We start from the raw sequence: 12,862 nt of genomic DNA, 5'->3' as shown, positions 1-12,862 counted from the left end.
TTATGTCCACTTTAAGGCTAATCGGGAATGGGCCTACAGTTTAAAGTGGGATCAGGACCACTATTTGCCTCCACTGGGTATCGAAGTCGGGACCCCTTGATTACAAGGCGTCGACGCTACCACTGAGCCATCTGGGAGGCCCTATGTTGAGGACGAATGGCGATGTGAGATGCAATAGGCGACAATCACGAACACACAAGGTCAACACACAACAAGAGCCCCACGGAGGATTATAATGGCCGTGAGTCTAGACGCCTAAGCCTCACTAACCTGCAAAACGTAGTGCAAGATGTATTGCGTGGAAAGGAGGTTTGCATTTGGGTGTCTTTGAAAGTCATCAACCCATAAAGTGGTCTTAAACCAAATCCAACAATCTTCCTGGTTTATTCGTGACGATGAGGTTAAGCGATGATACAATGAAATGGACGAGATCAAATTCACGTCTTTAGGTGGGAATTCGAACCCAGGATCATTGGTTTCGCAGTTAGTTGACCTTTGCGATTTACTGGAGAGAGTCTGTTGTTTTTTAATTGTATTATACCATTATGTTAATATTCATGTGTGACTTAATGATTGATTGATTGTGTTTATTAATGCCGAATTTTGCCACTTTTAGCTAAACGCGACGATGGCGATGGGTGGTGATAAGATGGAATGGATGAAGGGACATTCACGAATATTTATAAACAATACAACATGAGGCCCACTGAGGATGTTACTGGATTCTGAGACCAGGCCCCAGAGCTTCATTGCCCTGTAACATTGCAGTTACCGGGTGTACTACATGGAAGTCAGGTTGACTTTTCGGTGCCTTCAACGAAGGTCACCCCCGTACACCCCACTTAATGATCTTATATCCCTGACTCGAATCCACGACTTTTACATTTTCTGTGAGGTGTCAGACGGTAACCAAAAATGTAAAAGGAAGTATATTATAAAATATACTAACAGATTTCGAACGTATTCTACTTATTTTTAAATACATTTCTTGAGTGTGAGTCTACTGCTGCTAGAATGAAATGCTCTCAAGTACTCTGAAAGTTTTTTTTTCCCCGGATGTTGTCAGAATCTATATTCAAAACTGAAATATATAGCGCAGAGCCACTCTCGTAAGAATAAGTGATATTCAGTAGCAAATATTCAGTGACCTCCCCCACACCGACCTCCTTGTCGAAGTGGTTAGCACAGCGCGCTACGACGCCAGGTGTCCTGAGTTTGATTCCTGGCCTGGGCATGGTTGTTCTTTGTAAGTGTTCCTTCATCATATCATCACTCATCCTCATCTACGTGATTAGACAAAAGTGGCAGGAAAGCGAAGTAAAATAAATCAAATCAATCAATCAATGGCTTCCTGGACCGTTAGATACCCAGTGGAGCCACCTAGTGGTTCGGATCCCACTCTAAACTGTAGGTTCAGTTTCGATCCGCCTTTCTGTGCATAAAGTGGACTTAAAAGAAACCCAAACAAACCGCCACCGCCGTAGAGTTATGCAACACACACAACGCCATGCAGGAAAGCGACTACTTCAGGATCTAGTTATCCTATTTTTATCGCTGGCGAGTGTACATTTCGTCCAAATGATGGATGAAGCTATTTCATGAGAATAGCAATTTTCTCTCTCTCTGAACGTTTTCTTTCTTTGCGTTCGATGCGGACTCTTTAAAGCTTCCCTCCTTGACAGCCTGTCCTTTCAACCGCCCTGACAGTAACGGGCTCGTTGTTCTCGGTCAACAAAGTGACGGCAAGTGTCAATATGACGACTACGGAGATTGGTCCCTCATCGATCAAGTTCTCGGATTTTGTAATTCGTTTCATCCCAATTCGTCACGTCTCGAAAACAGCCGATGGGTGAGTCTTTCTTAGGTGTAGGTTACCTTTTCCTCGCGTTCATCTCAATTCTTTAATATTCTTAATATTAGCTGATTACCCGGCGTTGCTAGGGTATTTATGTATCCCAATTTTCTATTAGACAGGTAAATAATGAATTCTAAGTGTAGTGTAAAATGAACTTGGAGTTGAACGGCATTGGGAGTATCACTTTTCATCTTAGGGACCCCAAAAACTATGAATTCCACACTAATATCGGTTGTTTTCGATTATTTTTAAATGTCACCCCTTCACACCCCAACCCCCAGGGATGCCCAGGTGTGTCTTGGTGTTGAACGGCATTGGGAATGTCACTATTCATCTTAACGACCCCGAAAACTATGGATTCCACACTAATATCGGTCGTTTTGCATGTCACCTCCTTCCCACCCCTAGGGGTGCCAGGGGTGTATTATCACCACAGTATTTATTTCCAGATTGTAAGTCATATGTGTACCAAGTTTGGTTGAAATTGCTCCAGGCGTTCGAGAGTTATGCCGGAACAAACATACAACTGTATATACATACATCCATTTGTATACGTATATATAGATATTATAAAATTTCGTTTGTATCAGAGTCTGAATTACCAGCAAATTGGGTATCATTTTCTTTTTCGTGGCCTGACAATCGATAGGGTGGCTGTTAACACATATTACTCGAATTGCATGGTTCTTCTTCGTATGCGCTTTTTGCAGACTGGCCAGGCTCTGGCGTCCGGACGCACGGCCAGTATAATACCTCTGTGAGGCTCGTGTTGTTCCTATACGTTTGTGATTTTCCCGTCATGCATCGCATCTTATCACTTCTTCACGATTTGTCAAAAGTGATAGAAAAGTCAAGTAAAATAAACTAAATCAGTCAATTGTATATGCAGGTGCTGCTACTCCCTGCACGCATCGCAACGTGCCTTGAAAGCATGTGTGGGATGTGATGGTACGGCCCCACACATTCACAATCTTGGCCATTTCTGGGGGTAATGTGAGCAGGAGTCCATGAATTATAGGCTGAATGGATCCCCAGGGCCGCTCCACGCAGGGACATTGATGGAGAAATTCCCGCCTGAAATCGCACACCCCGGAATTCGAACCCTGGCTTCCCACGTCCCAGTCATACATTCAATCGACTGGAGACTTTGTATTATTTTTATTGTAGTATTATCCTGCGAGTTCAAGTTACTTGTCAAAGTGCATAAGCCGCCTCGGTGGCCGGGTGCACTTAGAGGTCGTCTCACGAACTCGCCACCTCAGTTTCTGTGTTCGACTCCAACCCAGGCAAGTGTGTACTATTGTGACGTGTGTTTTGAAGTTTAATCTAATCACCATTTGTTGCTGCGGTTATCCTCAAGAGGAAGTAAAGAGTCGTGAAGTAAGAAGTTTTTAAGTAATATTTTTTTCGATCTATGGAAGTTTTTACTTTCTTTATTGTGTGCGAGTTCTAACTTAATTTACTTTATTTATGTTATTAACCATAAAAATAACTATTATAGCTTCTGCTTTTAAAAAGAAATCGAACAATACCAATTTCCAGTTGGGGTCGACGGACCGATGCATCGATATCGGCTGAGCCCTAATAAAAATCAAGCAATCAATTAATTGACGTGGATATAGACTTTGACTCAATAAGACTGCACTTTGGTTAATGGTATCGTGTCTCAATGTAAAGTTGAAGTCCCGATTCGAACGCCACTTTACTTCAAAGAAAGCCCGAAAGATCAGTTTGCCTCTGACAACCATATGTCAAGTCCACTTGGAGCCCAGTATATCCTCCCCTCAAACTTTTTCCCACCAATAGCGTCCGTTTTGGGAACTGACAGCTATTGACAAGTCCACATGGAGTAAATGGGATGTTGCCTATTCGGTTTCTTTAGAGATTTCAATACCTGAGGTTGCGGTTATCTTCGCTAGGTTTTGTTGTTGTGTTGTGCTATTATTTTTATATATAAAATGTGGAGACCTTGTGAGTGTAACGTTGTAGTTCGTGCTGGATGTCTAAACACTGCATGCCTCCCCGATGGCGCAGTGGCAGCATCGAGGGACCCTGTTATCAAGGGGCCCCGGGTTCGACACCTGGTGGAGGAACTTTGTGGTTCGGATCCCACTTTAAACTGTAGGTCCAGTTCCGATTAGTCTTACTGTGCATAAACTGGACTTAAAACAAACTCAAACTAAACACTACAGGTAAAAGTGACAACAGCACTTCTCAGAAAAACAGGTCAAATATACGGAACTGGCGTTCGAATCAGGACTCCAACTATAACTTTTCTACACATTTCATTCTCAGTCTTATTTCTTGCTGTTTGTTCGGTTTATCTTCCCACGTCCACTTTCTTTTTCTTCTACAGCTCCTTGCAGTTCATAATTCTTTCATCCGTCCCGCAAGATGGATATTGTTGATTCAGTTTTCTCCCAGAGATATCCCCGGCCTTTGTCTCCCGTCTTATCCGCGGGAACCGAGGTTTTCCGGAATGACGGATTACCCGGAATAATTCACGATGTGTCAGGCCACCGGAGTGCTCCGTGGTCCGTGGACTCCGGGCTGTCGTCTTGTGGCCGGAACAGCTGACGCGAGATGAACCCTTGATACAAAGCTCGCATTCACCAGCTCCGGAGGATCCATTCCGCCGAAACAAAAGGAGTAAGGGGATCCCCCGAATGACAAAGAACCCTCTCCCTCCCCCCAGATGCTGTAGCATAGGTGAATCACGTGACCATGGGGGTAATTTACCTGCCGCCCCTTGTATTATGCATGGCTTGGCTGAATGGATGGGAAAGGGACGGTTGTGCCGTGGCGAATTATTGCAGGCTTCCCCGGTCTGGGTGCTGGAATTTGTCTGTTTCCCCCCTCCCTTGACCAGGTAATGCGAATAGCGTTTTGTTCTCGCAGGAGGAACTAACAAAACAAGGCTGCGTTTTCGTGAAATGTTATCTCGGATGAGCGTGGGACGGGAAGATACATCCGGAAACATAAAGCGAGTGAGCTTAAATTACAATGTCTGCTACCTAACCATGATCCTCTGTAAAAGACTGTTGCGCCTGATGGCATTATGGTAATCAGGATATCCTGAGTTTAATTCCGGTCGTGGCACCTTTCCAAAATTATCCAACGGATATCCATAAGATATCCATTAGATATCCACAATATCCAAATCAGATCCATGGACATTATAGATATTCATTAGACGTCCCTGTGGACCTCCTTGGCTGACTGGTTAACAAAGCGCACTACAATCCCAGGGTTCCCGGCTTCGAATCCCGGTCTGGGCATGAGCGTTGTTCGTGAGTTCCTCCACAATGTTATCATACCATCACTCATCTTCGCGATTAGCCAAAAGTGGCAGAAAAACGAAATTAAGTAAATCAATCAATCATTAGACGTCCCTGGGATATCCAGTTCTGGATATGAATTAGATCTCCATGGGATATACAATATATGCTACGTATTATTAAAAATTGACATAATTGTCTTGATATCCTTAGTCATTCATCTGTATGTTAGACTCAAACTCTTGTGTTCGGGCTTAAATCATAACTCGCAAACATCACCCGAACGACGATGCAACATCCACAGAATATCCAAAACATATCCTTCGCTATATCTTATGGATGTACAGTCAAGGACACTGCTGGCTTGTAATTAATACATCGACTTTCAATGGAATCATTACAAGCCGGCAGTGTCCGTGACTGTATCCTAGACGGCTATCCACAGGATCTCCAATGGATGTCTAGTTGGATATCCAGAACTTCAGCACGAGTATCCAAAAGACATACATCAGGTTCTTCCTGGCATTTGTGTGAATTATGTGTTGCACAGTAGTTCGGATTTAAGTTGAAAGTGTAGGTCCATTCCAAAGTGAACTGGATGTGCACGAATCCAAACTAAATGTTCACGGAAAACGCCAAGAGTAGTGACGGGTGAATGAAGTCGAAAGAAGCCTAATTTTGCATCAGTGGTCGCAATGTTCACACTGAACGCAGTGGGTATTCTTTGTTAGTGTCCGTTCATCAATTTCACCTACTAATCATTCAACTTCATCGTCACGATTAGCCAAAAGATGAAGAATAGCGAAGCTAATAGCACAAATGTAAATACATATAACATCTTTGGTAGTCTCTCTCTGCTCTTGGTATTCACATATTTCTCCTTCTGGATGCCTAAAAGAAAAATTACTTTTTACCAAGTTGATCCCGAGAATGTTGATTGATTTTGTGTTTTAAGTCCACTTTATGCACAGTAAGGCTAATCGGGACCGGACCTACAGTTTAAAGTGTGATCCGAACTACTATGTGCCTCCACCGGGTATAGAACCCGGGACCCCTTGTTTACAAGGCGAGGACGCTACCACTGCGCCATCGGGGAGGCCCTGATCCCGAGAGATGTTCTAAGGAAACTTATCATCATGATTTTACCATAGAAGTAATGCAGCAGTCTTTCTGGAGATTATCAACATCTTATAACGATTCAGTTGCATGTATGAAATATGGCTTTCTCACCATATATATTTACCTTTCACCGTATGTGTGGCCCCATGGATACCCATGGTAATAGTACAACTGTTACAATTTATTGTAACCCAAAACATTTGAAGGTAGAACTAAACTAAGGAGCAACCTAGTCTTCTGCATTACTATTATTGTTATTATTTGGTATATAACATGGATTTTGATAATAACACTAACAATTTATTTTGCTTTGTTAGTGCTGAAACTATACAGAGTTAGCCTAAAAGAAATACACTTCCGAAGTTTTACAGAAAGAAGAGTTTTAATAAGACGGGTGAAATACTTACATGGTTTGAAGAGTACGTCCTGAATTTTACATTGGTAAGTTACAAGTGTTCTATGTGTGAGCCTTTTGTAACACGACAGATATCAATGCGATAGTCCAGTTCTCCCAAAACACAACTTTTCCCCTTCAACAGACAACCAGTTTCCTCCAAGTTCATGCTCCAATCGTAGATGGGTGGTTGTTTGCCATACCGTGTTCTAAATCGACGCTGTACGGCAGTAACAGAATTTGTTTCTACAAATTCAAGTACACATAAAGCCATTTCTACCTGGCTAGCGGCCATATTGCTCGACTGACGACAAGGGTGCTCACGTGATGCTGACGTCACGAAAACGCACGAAAAGTGGAGATCGTAAAATTGAAGACTTTCTCTGTACAACAGTACTAAATGCTTTCTGACGTAACGAATAAATTCCAGTTTATAAAGCGTTTAGACTGTCTATTTCTTTTAGGCTAACCCTGTATTCTGTCTTAAAACTTATAACACCCATTTTTGCAGTTTTTACCTAATTTGTATCATCGTGTTGTGGAAATGAAGAAACTGTTGTTCCTTGTTTCTGGGCGGAGGACCGCAATATCCTGTTTCAAAGGATCCGGTTGAAGGTTCTTTATGGCAAAGACACGTTATGATCAAAGTAATATGACTATATATACGTTACATGGTAGCTTACTTTGATGCGGCATACAAAATAACGCACGCTTCGCTTCTATCCGCCATTGTACACAGTGCATCTTCCCATGATGCAATAGCTGGATTCGAGGCTTTGCTTTGAAATTGTTAGAAAGATCCAAAAGAACAACCTCCTGCCATCTGGGAGTGACAAATTTATCATTGTTCACTGATCGCAAGTAGCTGTTCACAGGCAAATCCACTGAGTGTACATTTCAACTTATTATAGTGATTTACGTCTTATATCCTTCTAAAATACAGGATTGTAACTGAGCATCCATTTTATATTTTCTAATAATCATTGTTCATTCTAACTCTAGCCATTAAACTATAATTTAGCTGTATTTATATGAACTGTAATACTAATGTTTTCCTCTTTATCCTTGCAGGTAAGTGCAGAAACTGCATGTGTCATTAAATTTGGTATTTTCGGGGAGATGCAGTCGAAAGGTAAGCATAGAAGTACGAGTAATATTAATATATTATCACTGTGACGTTTTTCCTTAAACGGAATTGGAACTCGAGACTACCATTCGATCAATGCATCCAAAATATTGTTATGTATACTTAAAGAGTTGATAGAAGAAATGACAGTCTAAGATCGTGAATTTGCCGGCCCCCGTGGCGGAGTGGTTAGCACATCGCGCTACGACGCCAGGGGTCCCGAGTTCGAATCCCGGCCTGGACATGGATGTGTGTGTGAGTGTCAATTCATCAATTTCATCATGTCATCACTCATCCCCATCTTCGCAATTAGGCAAGAGTAGCACAAAAGCGAAGTAAAATCAAGTAAATCAAATTTAATGATACCGTTTTTGAAGATATATATATACGTGGGTTTGAAATTTAATAGTGGCAACACTGCTGTATATACGCCATGAAACGGAACCGGCCCTTCTCACTTGCCCAAGATGTTAGTTTGTTCCCTAAGCTACCTTCCAATAAATGGACTCTGCCTTCCAACACTAGGCGCATGCGCAGTGACGAGAGGAATAGAGTATCCTTGGAGTTGGCGGTCTAAAGTTGTGTAGTCAGAACCCCACTAATGTGAAAGTTGAGGTGATTCTCGCCGTACCTCCAGGACAGACCATCAATGCTGTTCAGTTTTGGAACATGACCTTCGTTGCGAAAGAAGACGAGGGGAGGCACTTTCTTCTGAATCCTCCCATAATTTTGCAGGACAATGCTCGGGCGTATGTAGTGCAACCTGTGGCTGATTTGTTAGTGCGATGTGGCTGGCAAGGTGCTCTTCCAACTCCTGTGACTTTGATTTGATCCCTAAGATGAAGCTTCCGAACTGTTCTATAGATTCTTCAGGCAATAGACCGTTTCATTCAGACCATCAACAGAACAGATGCTGCGACATATATACTACGACATCCGCATCGCTGGCAACGGTTTTACACAATGCTGGTGACTACATCGAAGGGCTGTAAAAGTTTGACATAGGTATCTCTTTTGTATCATTTGAGAATAAATACTTGCCACTATTAAATTTCCAACATATATTTATGGTGCACTGCAGTTTATAATCATTATCTATCTTTATACATTTTAAAAATGTTGAATATAAAACTTGACACGTCCAGTTTTATCTAAATTAATATGCAGACTTTTAGAAAATACGGTAATTTCTAACAGCGTATTTTGGTTTTCTTATATAGGTGTTATTTCGATTAAGTACAACTTATCTTTATGCCCACTGAACAAATGATAATATTCGTTAGTTTATTCTAAGATTGGTCAGCACTAAAGGCTATTTTCACCCTTTAGTAACTTCTATCTATAACGCCTACTACTAATAACTTCTTATAAGGAACTCTTAAAGAAATTAATGTTGCAAAGAAGGCTACTGAGGACATGGTCAACCGCCTTGAATGGATCTACTAACGCTTAACATGCTGATTTTTGATCCATCTATCAGAGCTTGAACACATAATTGCCATTCTTGTCTGCATTCAGGCGATTTCTCACATTATCACTACAGACAAACCTAGAAAAGAAATACCGCAGCCAACTCCAACGAAAGGGAGCCGTCAATTGTTTACTCCTCTCGTAATCACCGCAGGCGAAAATGTCCCCCTTCACGCAGTTCATTGAAAGGGAGAAAGCTATCGGGCGGGGCGAAGCAATACACGCCGCTGCAAAGGCTGGTAGCTGTACTCGCTTTTCCCCCTTCATGCAATCCCGTTTTCCTCGCCATTGGCCGAGCCTTCTCAAGTAACAACTTGCGTTTCGTTCGCTCGCTCAAGAGATTCCATGGGCAGAGTATAGACAAAGTATAATCTATACAATGCTGTATACACGCGAGTCAAATAAGACATCGCAAAGTATGGAAGATCAATAAGTAGCTTCTTTGCAATGGGATGAAGGGAAATCCAAAGTTCAAAGGATGCCCCTCTGAAGATTCTTTCCTCTCATCTCAAAGACTACAGTGACGGGGAAGGAGGATGATGCAAAGAACCTCCCGTATGCTTTTAGGGATGCTGTGCTTCCGTTTTACGGTGACAGTCTGGAGCATTCCTTGTGTGTCTGTGTTCCGAAAGATCGATGACGTCCCATGTCCCTTGGCTCTTAGTTCTTCCGCACTCCTTGGTCGCGCGGGATTTAACTTGGAACGGATACATCTTGGTCCTCGCATCTCGCAAGAGACGAGCCAAGAAGAATGCATTTTCTCTTTCCCCCATTTTCTTTATCCGTTCCGTCTTTACTTTGTTTGTGGAGATACTGTCGCGACTGACGTGTGCGTGCCTGCAAAAGCTAGGATGCACGTAAGGCTTTTTTCTTATCCTGTCGCTCAAACCTTGTACAAAATTCGAATACTTGTCGTGCTGGTGTTAAACTACCGCGTGAGTAATTTAAAAGACGCACACCCCAGTTTTGCATAAAGCAATGCTAAAAATTAAGGATTAAATTTGACAATGTCCACTCAAATTTCAGTGTACCCACAGTAAGGTATGGTAATGTTCCACGTGCATATAGCACTGTGCCATAAAAGCACATTTAGGGTATGTGGGGTAGGCCCTACACATACTTGATCTCGGCCATTTTGGAGGTGATGTGTTCAGCACCCCGCTCCGGCCGCCTTTGCACCCAGGGTTTCCCACAGGTACCATTGATTTCAAGTTCGTTGAATCCCAAAGGACAAGGCCGGAAAAATTCGGACCTTAGATTACCCACCCAGGGAATCGAACCGGGTCCCCCGCGTGGCAGTCAGACGCCTTATCGACTAGACCACCGCGGTTCTTTCCACAAATATATGTAGTATACAACAGTGTATTAGAAAATTCAGAATTCTAATATAAACACAATTTTTGTACTCGTAAATAATTGATTAATTTAGTTTATTTTACTTCGCTTTTCTGCCACTTTTGATTAATCGCGAAGATGAGGATTAGTGATGGTATGATGAATTGATGAACGAGCACTCACAAACACCTATGCCCAGAGCGGGAATCGAACCCGGTACTCGTAAATAAGTTGTGCTTAATCGATGTTTCAATCTTGGAGCTTTATTAATTGATTCCAATGTCAGTTGGCAATCCACTCCCAACTGAGGCGCGCATATACAGGTGTCTCCCATCCTTAGGCAGCTGCAATCCTCACCCAGTGTTGTCACATGAAGGGAAATTTCCCATTTTTGTAGGTAAATTCGAACCAAAATTGTAAAGGAAAAGGGATATTATACCGGGTGATTCAAAAGTGTCTTGACATTTTAATCAAAAAGCACTTTATTGACAAAATTGAGAGTACTGCTGAAAAGTACTCTAGAATAGAAGACAAACTCAGTACATTTCAATGTCCTGTAAGTCTAGGCATAGCACCCACCTCTCTTGTGCACACTGGAATACATGCTCCAACATAGCTGGCGAGATCTGCCCTGCAGCTATTCGCTCAGTTGCCCTATGATATTGATCTGTAGTTGGTACGCCCTAGACTTAATGAAAGCCCAGACAAAAAAGGTCTAGGGGAGTCAGGTCTGGAGTGCGAGCCGCCCAAAGTTTTGGTGAGCTACGACCGATCCACCTATCGGGGAAGGTGTCAATGAGGTAGTCCCGAACGATTCTGGCGAAATGAGATGGTGCACCACTTGCTGGAAAACAACAGTGTCTTTAATACCAACCTGAAGACCATTCTTTAACGATATAAGGAAAAGGTCAAGAGACTTTGAATCACCCTGTATATCAGGGAAATTTCAAGACATCAGGCTTAATGTGCCAAAGAATATGCTTTCTACAATACCTCGCCAACCCTAATTTGGTTACCGTTCACGAGGTAAAAATATTTCCTCTTCTCACAGAAGCGTCCGTACGTGAGTGGTTAGAAACTATATCTTGAATTGGAACCGATTGGTTGCTCGAGTCACGTGCTATGACGTCAGTTTTTATTTTATTTTGCGGGAATGGAAGATTATGGGTTGTACTCTTTGTTTTTCAGTTTTATCTTGAGATGATGTCCTTTGTGTTACGTTTGGAGAATTCCCGATTAAAATAGTTTTCTTGTTGGATAAGATAGAGGCGGAGGGGATGGGGAGCGCGCTGCAAAAGCCGCTTCTTTTATGCCGAAACTTCATTTTTTTCTTTTATTAAAATTGAGAAATGAAAAGAGCGTTTTAATTAGCGCTCTTGGAGAAACTTGACTTGTATGGGTTGAAACTCAAAGGCGGAAATAAATGTATAGGAAGGAGAAACAGATGTTCTATTTTCGATTGTCTTTTTTCCTTCATCTTAATCGCCTCTTGCCGAAGCGAGGCAGATCTTTTCCAGTCGGCGTGGCATCCTTGTTCCAGACCGGAAGTAAACTCGGAGCCTGCATCCGGTCCTTTCTTTCCAGTTTCGCGCGAGGGTGGAACGGGGAAGGGAGGAAAAAATAAACAGTCAGCATATATTAAGGAAATGGGGCTCTCTCTAAAAGTTGAGATTCAATGTAGAAATAGGCTCATTCTTGCTGCTGTCGATCTTTTACTATGAAATTATTCCATCTTCCCTCCACTTACGCATACATTTCTGTTTCAGAACAATATTAGCTTTGATCTAAAAATGGGTTCCTTGCATCTTTTTCGGAGAGGCGAGAGAACGTATGCTCTGACAAATAAATGTAAGGCTCGGCTGGACTTTTGGACCAAATTTTCCTGTCCTTTCGAAAATCCACAGTCACATTCCAAAATCATAAAAATTGCATCAGCTTAGAATTCCTTATTATCAATAGTTTAATAGACTTACGTAATTACGCCAGAGCCTTGTTAGCCTGCAGCAATTCAGTTATCAGCGCGTACTTGGAAGTGGCATTTTGTAGGAAAAAACACAGCCGGATCGATGCTTACAAGTCAGGCTATATTGGGTGTAATTTACAAAACGCACCACTAAAACTTACCATAATTTAATTGTTCACCTAGTTCGGTAACAACAAACTAAATTTTAGCTGTTTTTTTCTCGTTTATATAAAATGTGCCATATATCAAACATATATAGCTCATGCGTTTCTATATCTACCCCGAAAACAACAGTTTGAAAATTAAACTGAAATAAATGCTT

The 12,862-nt window shown here is 42.0% G+C and overlaps 1 protein-coding gene across 8 annotated transcripts in view; it reads left to right on the top strand.

Moving 5' to 3' along the window:
* Pgant9 (polypeptide N-acetylgalactosaminyltransferase 9) overlaps positions 1–12,862 on the top strand; it is a 912,350-nt gene that overhangs the window by 747,224 nt on the left and 152,264 nt on the right. The window lies entirely within an intron of this gene.

The sequence above is a fragment of the Lepisma saccharinum genome, chromosome 4 (genome assembly GCF_977018435.1).
Source record: "Lepisma saccharinum chromosome 4, izLepSacc3.1, whole genome shotgun sequence".
Classification (NCBI taxonomy): domain Eukaryota; kingdom Metazoa; phylum Arthropoda; class Insecta; order Zygentoma; family Lepismatidae; genus Lepisma; species Lepisma saccharinum.
The sequence above is the reverse complement of the archived record's forward strand: the minus strand, read 5'-3'. Positions and strand labels throughout refer to the sequence as shown.